Source organism: Acartia tonsa, chromosome 15 (genome assembly GCF_053477335.1).
Source record: "Acartia tonsa isolate MP-2025a chromosome 15, ASM5347733v1, whole genome shotgun sequence".
NCBI lineage: Eukaryota > Metazoa > Arthropoda > Copepoda > Calanoida > Acartiidae > Acartia > Acartia tonsa.
In genome coordinates this window covers 7957847-7967592 of record NC_137274.1, presented here as the reverse complement: position 1 = coordinate 7967592, position 9746 = coordinate 7957847, and positions in this window count along the sequence as shown.

Sequence of the window (9746 nt, the reverse complement as noted above, 5' to 3'; positions counted from 1 at the left end):
AATGAAACTTAGTAAAAACATGAAGAATGTTAACATAATCAATTTCATAAAATTCCAGCTCTCTATCTTTTAAAAGAGCCGAGAGTATCATGTTTCCTTACTTCTGTCTCTGACAGACAGATGGACGGATACTTTGAATTATAGAGTAGCTTCACTACTAGTAAAAAGTTAATTATATTTATATTAATGTACTGTAAATAAATAGAATAAAAGTGTTCTTAAAGCTTCGTTGTACCACAACATTCAATTAAACAGCAATGATACTCTGTAACCCACTTAGTATGTCTGTGCATTTTTCAGTCTAGAATACTGGGCAAAATTAAGAAAGTTACATGTTTTAAAAGTACCAAAAGTAACAAAAAAATTTTAATTGAGGGAATGATTTTAAATCAAATTAGCTGATTGTGGTCGGTTGCAAAAAAAATTCTCAAACGCAAAAATAAACTTCGCATTTCAACAACTTAGTACAATTATATGATTATAATAAAAGACAAGGATGACAACATCCATAAAAGCGAAGCTTTAAAAATATATGACAGACGAACATTAACTTTTGTTGAGTGTCAGAACTGAATATACAAACTATGATAATATAAGGTTTGACAAATTTATACGTAAATTTGTTGCAAAACTTCTTAAGTACAGAATATGTTTAAGGACATACTGACATTTTTGATACTTGATTATAGAGATGCTTCGCTCATAATATTGTACCTTATTGTAATAGGAATCAGTAATCAAAAAATCAGATCGATCGGATGATTTTATCACATAAGAAATTGTTATTAAAAAAGTAAAAAAAATCCACATGTTTAAAATGGACGTACGGACATTCTGGTAACGATTATAGAGTTGCTACGCTTTCTAAGTCGTACCTAACTACTACAGAAATCACCATGCAAAGTTTGAAATCGATAGGACAATTCTAACATGCCTAAATTAACGAATAAAAGCTAACTATCTCGGACGGACGTACGGACGGACGGACGGACCGACCCTAATTATAGAAAAGCTTCGCTTTTAATAAGATATTTTTTTGTATAAGAAAAATAAACAAAAAGGTGTTAAAACAGAATTAGACAAAAAGACTAAAACAAACATCAATTATAATGAAAAATCTCTTTTCATATCTCATTACACTTATTTCATTGTATCTATATCTAAATATCAATATTTCTATGTATCTATCTAACTATCCATCTCTCTATGTATCTATCTAACTATCCATCTCTCTATGTATCTATCTAACTACCCATCTCTCTATGTATCTATCTAACTGTCCATCTTTCTATGTATCTATCTAAATATTCATCTCTCTATGTATCTATCTATCTATCTCTCTATGTATCTATATAACTATCCATCTCTCTATGTATCTATCTAACTATCCATCTCTCTATGTATCTATATAACTATTCATCTCTATATGTATCTATCTAAATATTCATCTCTCTATGTATCTATCTAAATATTCATCTCTCTATGTATCTATCTAACTATTCATCTCTCTATGTATCTATCTAACTATCCATCTCTCTATGTATCTATCTAACTATCCATCTCTCTATGTATCTATCTAACTATCCATCTCTCTATGTATCTATCTAACTATCCATCTCTCTATGTATCTATCTAACTATTCATCTCTCTATGTATCTATCTAACTATTCATCTCTCTATGTATCTATCTAACTATTCATCTCTCTATGTATCTATCTAACTATTCATCTCTCTATGTATCTATCTAACTATCCATCTCTCTATGTATCTATCTAACTATCCATCTCTCTATGTATCTATCTAACTATCCATCTCTCTATGTATCTATCTAACTATCCATCTCTCTATGTATCTATCTAACTATTCATCTCTCTATGTATCTATCTAACTATTCATCTCTCTATGTATCTATCTAACTATCCATCTCTCTATGTATCTATCTAACTATTCTTCTCTCTATGTATCTATCTAACTATTCATCTCTCTATGTATCTATCTAACTATCCATCTCTCTATGTATCTATCTAACTATTCTTCTCTCTATGTATCTATCTAACTATTCATCTCTCTATGTATCTATCTAACTATTCATCTCTCTATGTATCTATCTAGATATCCATCTCTCTATGTATCTATCTATCTATTCATCTCTCTATGTATCTATCTAACTATTCATCTCTCTATGTATCTATCTAACTATCCATCTCTCTATGTATCTATCTAACTATCCATCTCTATATGTATCTATCTAACTATTCATCTCTCTATATATTTATCTAACTATTAATCTTTCTATATATCTATCTAACTATCCATCTTTCTATTTATCTATCTAACTATTTATCTATCTAACTATCCATCTCTATATGTATCCATCTAACTATCCATTTTCTATGTATCTATCTAACTATCCATCTTTCTATGTATCTATCTAACTATGTATCTATCTAACTATCCATCTCTCTATGTATCTAACTAACTATCCATCTTTCTATGTATCTATCTAACTATTCATCTCTCTATATATTTATCTAACTATTCATTTCTCTATATATCTATCTAACTATCCATCTTTCTATGTATCTATCTAACTATCCATCTCTCTTTGTATCTATCTAACTATCCATCTCTCTATGTATCTATCTAACTATCCATATATCTATGTATCTATCTAACTATCCATCTCTCTATATATCTATCTACCTATCCATCTTTCTATGTATCTATCTAACTATTTATCTATCTATCTATCTAACTATCCATTTCTCTATGTATCTATCTAACTATTCATCTATCTATGTATCTATCTAACTATTCATCTCTCTATGTATCTATCTAACTATTCATCTCTCTATGTATCTATCTAACTATTCATCTATCTATGTATCTATCTAACTATTCATCTCTCTATATATCTATCTAACTATTCATCTCTCTATATATCTATCTAACTATCCATCTTTCTATGTATCTATCTAACTATTTATCTATCTATCTATCTAACTATCCATCTCTCTATGTATCTATCTAACTATTCATCTCTCTATATATCTATCTAACTATTCATCTCTATATGTATCTATCTAACTATCCATCTCTCTATGTATCTATCTAACTATTTATATAACTAACTATTCATCTCACTATGTATCTATCTAACTATTCATCTCTCTATGTATCTATCTATTTATCCATCTCTCTATGTATCTATCTACTTATTCATCTCTATATGTATCTATCTAACTATTCATCTCTCTATGTATCTATCTAACTATCCATCTCTCTATGTATCTATCTAACTATCCATCTCTCTATGTATCTATCTAACTATTCATCTCTCTATGTATCTATCTAACTATCCATCTCTCTATGTATCTATCTAACTATTCATCTCTCTATGTATCTATCTAACTATTCATCTCTCTATGTATCTATCTAACTATCCATCTCTCTATGTATCTATCTAACTATCCATCTCTCTATGTATATATCTAACTATCCATTTCTCTATGTATCTATCTATCTATCTCTCTATGTATCTATCTAACTATTCATCTCTCTATGTATCTATCTAACTATTCATCTCTATATGTATCTATCTAACTATTCATCTCTCTATGTATCTATCTAACTATTCATCTCTCTATGTATCTATCTAACTATCCATCTCTCTATGTATCTATCTAACTATCCATCTCTCTATGTATCTATCTAACTATTCATCTCTCTATGTATCTATCTAACTATTCATCTCTTTAAGTATCTATCTAACTATCCATCTCTCTATGTATCTATCTAACTATTCATCTCTCTATGTATCTATCTAACTATTCATCTCTCTATGTATCTATCTAACTATCCATCTCTCTATGTATCTATCTAACTATCCATCTCTATATGTATCTATCTAACTATTCATCTCTCTATATATTTATCTAACTATTAATCTTTCTATATATCTATCTAACTATCCATCTTTCTATTTATCTATCTAACTATTTATCTATCTAACTATCCATCTCTATATGTATCCATCTAACTATCCATTTTCTATGTATCTATCTAACTATCCATCTTTCTATGTATCTATCTAACTATGTATCTATCTAACTATCCATCTCTCTATGTATCTAACTAACTATCCATCTTTCTATGTATCTATCTAACTATTCATCTCTCTATATATTTATCTAACTATTCATTTCTCTATATATCTATCTAACTATTCATCTCTCTATATATCTATCTAACTATTCATCTCTATATGTATCTATCTAACTATCCATCTCTCTATGTATCTATCTAACTATTTATATAACTAACTATTCATCTCACTATGTATCTATCTAACTATTCATCTCTCTATGTATCTATCTATTTATCCATCTCTCTATGTATCTATCTACTTATTCATCTCTATATGTATCTATCTAACTATTCATCTCTCTATGTATCTATCTAACTATCCATCTCTCTATGTATCTATCTAACTATCCATCTCTCTATGTATCTATCTAACTATTCATCTCTCTATATATCTATCTAACTATCCATCTCTCTATGTATCTATCTAACTATTCATCTCTCTATGTATCTATCTAACTATCCATCTCTCTATGTATCTATCTAACTATTCATCTCTCTATGTATCTATCTAACTATTCATCTCTATATGTATCTATCTAACTATTCATCTCTCTATGTATCTATCTAACTATTCATCTCTCTATGTATCTATCTAACTATCCATCTCTCTATGTATCTATCTAACTATCCATCTCTCTATGTATCTATCTAACTATTCATCTCTCTATGTATCTATCTAACTATTCATCTCTTTATGTATCTATCTAACTATCCATCTCTCTATGTATCTATCTAACTATTCATCTCTCTATGTATCTATCTAACTATTCATCTCTCTATGTATCTATCTAACTATTCATCTCTTTATGTATCTATCTAACTATCCATCTCTCTATGTATCTATCTAACTATTCATCTCTCTATGTATCTATCTAACTATCCATCTCTCTATGTATCTATCTAACTATTCATCTATCTATGTATCTATCTAACTATTCATCTCTATATGTATCTATCTAACTATTCATCTCTCTATGTATCTATCTAACTATTCATCTCTCTATGTATCTATCTAACTATCCATTTCTCTATGTATCTATCTAACTATTCATCTCTATATGTATCTATCTAACTATTCATCTCTATATGTATCTATCTAACTATTCATCTCTCTATGTATCTATCTAACTATTCATCTCTCTATGTATCTATCTAACTATTCATCTCTCTATGTATCTATCTAACTATCCATCTCTCTATGTATCTATCTAACTATTCATCTCTCTATGTATCTATCTAACTATTCATCTCTCTATGTATCTATCTATTTATCCATCTCTCTATGTATCTATCTACTTATTCATCTCTATATGTATCTATCTAACTATTCATCTCTCTATGTATCTATCTAAATATCCATCTCTCTATGTATCTATCTATCTATTCATCTCTCTATGTATCTATCTAACTATTCATCTCTCTATGTATCTATCTAACTATTCATCTCTATATGTATCTCTCTAACTATTCATCTCTCTATTTATCTATCTAACTATTCATCTTTTTAAAAGCGAAGCTTTTCTATAATTAGAGTCGGTCCATCCGTACGTCCGTCCGAGTTGGTGATTCCTATAGTAGTTAGGTACGATTTAGAAAGCGTAGCAACTCTATAATCATTACCAGAATGTCCGTACGTTCCTTTTAAGCATGTTGATTTTTCTACTTTTTTAAAAAACAAATTTTTATGTAATAACCTAAACATAAAAATCTAGGAATCGTTCTATAAGCAACCCAACCTACAAGCACATCTTAATCAAACTTGGGGGAAATATGTAGAATATAACAAAGCCCGAATTGTGTTAAAATTTTGTCAAAAATTATCCATGTGACGTAATAAAATTGAGGGATTATCCATCTCTTTTTTTAGGGGTTTTCTTGACGAAGCCCAATCTGTCCCACTTTTGAGCAAGACGATTCCCTTTACTCCCATCTTTTTTGAAGAGATTCCCCCCCCCCCCCCCTTCCCTTTTTCTTTTCCCTTTATATGACGTCATTTAGGAATCGTCTTGCTCAAAAGTGGGACAGATTGGGCTTCGTCGTTTTCTTTCCCACTTCTTCTCTTATCTCCCTCATTTTATGACGTCACGTGGATCATTTTTGAAAAGAAGTCGAGAAAATCACAAAAACTTTAAAATATATGAACCGATCTAGCACCCCAACCAATAGGCAAATCTCAATGAAACTTATGTGGAAGTATGTAGAATGTGAACTATAAATGTTAGTCGTCTATCTTGCAAATGAGCCGAGAAAATCACGCTTCCCCCAAAACATTTCTTATGGACAGACGGATATATCAAATTATAGAGTAGCTTCGCTACTAATAAAATATTTAAAAACTAAAAACATCACAAAACCTTGTTTTGGAAAGTCATAATAAAACAAGGGTGACAACATTCATAAAAGCGAAGCACTGAAACGGTAGGACAAACATTAACACTTGTGTCTAGACTGACTAATCAGAATATGAAAGTATAAGAGTCAAAGCAAAATTGTAAGTAAATTTGTTGAAAAACTGATTGATACAGGATAATATTTATGGACATACTTACATTTTTAGGACTTGATTATAGAGTTGCTTCGCTTATAGTATTGTTATTTGTTGTTCCAGGAATCAATATACCAAAATTCAGATTAAACGGATAATTAGATCCCATAAAAATTTGTTGTTAAAAAAGTAGAAATTAAAAATGTTTAAAATGGACATACGGACATTCTGGTAATGATTATAGAGTTGCTACGCTTACTAAATCGTACCTAACTACTACAGGAATCATCATGTAAAGTTTGAAATCGATAGGGCAATTCTAACATGCCTAAATTAACGAATAAAAGCTATCTATCTTGGATGGACGGACGGACCTACCCTAATTATAGAAAAGCTTCGCTTTAAAAAAAATGATGACAAAATCCATAAAAACGTAGCTTTAAAAGGTACAAACGAACAATAACTTTTTTTAGAATGTCAGAACTGCATAAGAAGAACATTAATTTGTAAGTCGAAATAAATTTGTTGCAAAGTTGTGTAAACTAATGATACTTTATTATAAGGACATACTTTCATTTTTAAGATTTGAGATGCTTCGTTTATAATATTGTACCTTGTTGTCTTAGGAATCCCTGATGATGATACACAAAATTATCCCTTAAATGGATTATAATTAATGGTTGAAACGTTAGAAACCCCAACTTTATAAATCAAATAATCAAAAGCCCCTAAAATTATTAAGCCAACGAATAAGAAAACATTGTTGTAAAACTTTAGGAACTAGTGTAATAAACAGCCCATTGTCCCCTCCCCCCTTCTCTTTCTCTCTCTCTCTCTCTCTTCCTCTCTCTCCCTCTCTTCCTCTCTCTCTCTCTCTCTCTCTCTCTCTCTCTCTCTCTCTCTCTCTCTCTCTCTCTCTCTCTCTCTCTCTCTCTCTCTCTCTCTCTATCTATCTCTCGCTCTATCTCTCTCTCTCTGTCTCTTTCTCTCTCTGTCTGTCTCTCTGTCTGTCTGTCTCTCTGTCTGTCTGTCTCTGTCTGTCTCTCTCTCTCTCTCTGTCTCTCTATCTCTCTCTGTCTCTCTGTCTGTCTGTCTCTCTCTGTCTCTCTCTCTCTTTTTCTGTCTCTCTGTCCCTCTCTGTCTCTCTCTCTGTCTCTCTGTCTGTCTGTCTCTCTCTGTCTCTCTCTCTCTGTCTCTCTGTCTCTCTCTCTCTCTCTGTCAATGTCTCTCTTTCTCTCTCTCAGACCCCTAACCGAGACACATAATAAATCAGCAGGGAAAAGACAATGGATGATTAATTCATTCAACTTTCAATTATAATAAAGAAATATTAGTGGAAAAGATTCGAATCAATCAAAAATAATCCTAAGCACCTAAAGATTTTGAACCTACAAATTTTTTAAAAACTTTAAAATTGTCCCCTCCCTCCTTAAGAGATGAGACAATGGACGAAAAATTAATATACATCCCCAATTATGGTAAACAAGAATATTCCTTCTGTAGATTAAAATTATTGGTTAAAAATTAACACTTCTATTTTTGTACAAATCAATAATTGTAACTAAACTTTTTAGCCAACGAATAATATAACATTTTAATAAAACTTTAGGTACCCGTGTAATTTACAGTCCCAATAATTGTGTTATTTAATGGTTTATTGATTAATGAATAACAAACTAGGATGACAACATCCATAAAAGCGAAGCTCTGAAACGGTAGGACAAACGAACATTAACATTTGTAGAGTGTCAAAACTGAATATATACGTAAATTTCTGAAATACAGAATAATGTTTAAGGACATACTGACACTTTAAGGACTTGATTAAGAGATGCTTCGCTTATAACATTGTACCTTGTTGTAAAAGGAATCAGCATTCAAAAAATCAGATGAATAGGATAATTTTAACATACAAAAATTGTTGTCAAAAAAAGTAAAAAATCTGCTTGTTTTAAATAGACGTACGGGCTTTCTTGTAACGATTATAGAGTTGCTGCGCTTTCTAAGTCGTACCTAACTCTTACAGCAATGAGCATGCAAAGTTTGAAATCGATAGGACAATTCAAAAGCTAACCGTAACGGAGGAATGGATCGACCCTTATTATAGAAAAGCTTCTCTTTTAAAAAGGCAAAATAAATAGAAAGGCCTATTTTGTGGCTTTAATCCTGCATAACTACCAGGAAGGGAGGGAACATTGGGCTATTTATACCACTAGTCCCCAAAGTTTTATTATAACTTTTTCTTATTCTGAGGCTTGACAACTTTGGGGACTTAAATGAATTCTGATTATTTGGTTCAATAAGTGAAGTGTCCAAATGTTTCAACAATTAATTGTAATCTACAAAAGGGATATTTTCGAGTGTAATTATTGGGGGTGTATATCAATTTATCGGCCATTGTCTTATCCTTTAGATGTTTCTTATCCCCCCCCCCCTGAGTTTCTGAGAGTTTAAAGTTTAAATTTTCTGTTTAAACTTTAAACAGAAAATTTCTTTTGGGTCGAGTGGCTGGTTTAGGGTCTGTGTGTGTGTGTATGTATGTATGTGTGTGTGTTTGTGTGTGTGTTTGAGTGTCTGTGTGTTTTTTTTGTGTGTGTGTATGTGTATGTGTATGTGTTTGTGTATGACAGTGCTTGGGTATGTGTGTGTGTAGGTATGTGTTAGTGTCTGTGTGTTTGTATGTGTGTTTATCTGAATGTCTGTGTTAGTGTTTGCGTGTGTGTGTGTATGTGAGTGCTTGTGTGCGTGTGTGTGTATGTATGTGTGTGAGTGTTTGTGTGTGTGTGTGTGTGTATGTGAGTGCTTGTTTGCGTGTGTGTGTATGTGTATATGTGTATGGGTATGTATGTGTATGTGTGAGTGTGTGTGTGTGTGTGTGTGAATGTCTGTGTTAGTGTTTGCGTGTGTGTGTGTGTGTGTGTGTGTATGTGTATATGTGTATGGGTATGTATGTGTATGTGTATGTATGTGTGTGTACGTGTGTGTGTGAGTGTCTATGTGGTTATGTATGTATATGTGTGAGTGTGTGTGTGTGCGTGTGTGTTTGGGTATGTGTAGGTGTCTATGTGTATGTGTGTGTGTGTGTTTGTGTGTGTGTGTGTATATGTTTATGTGT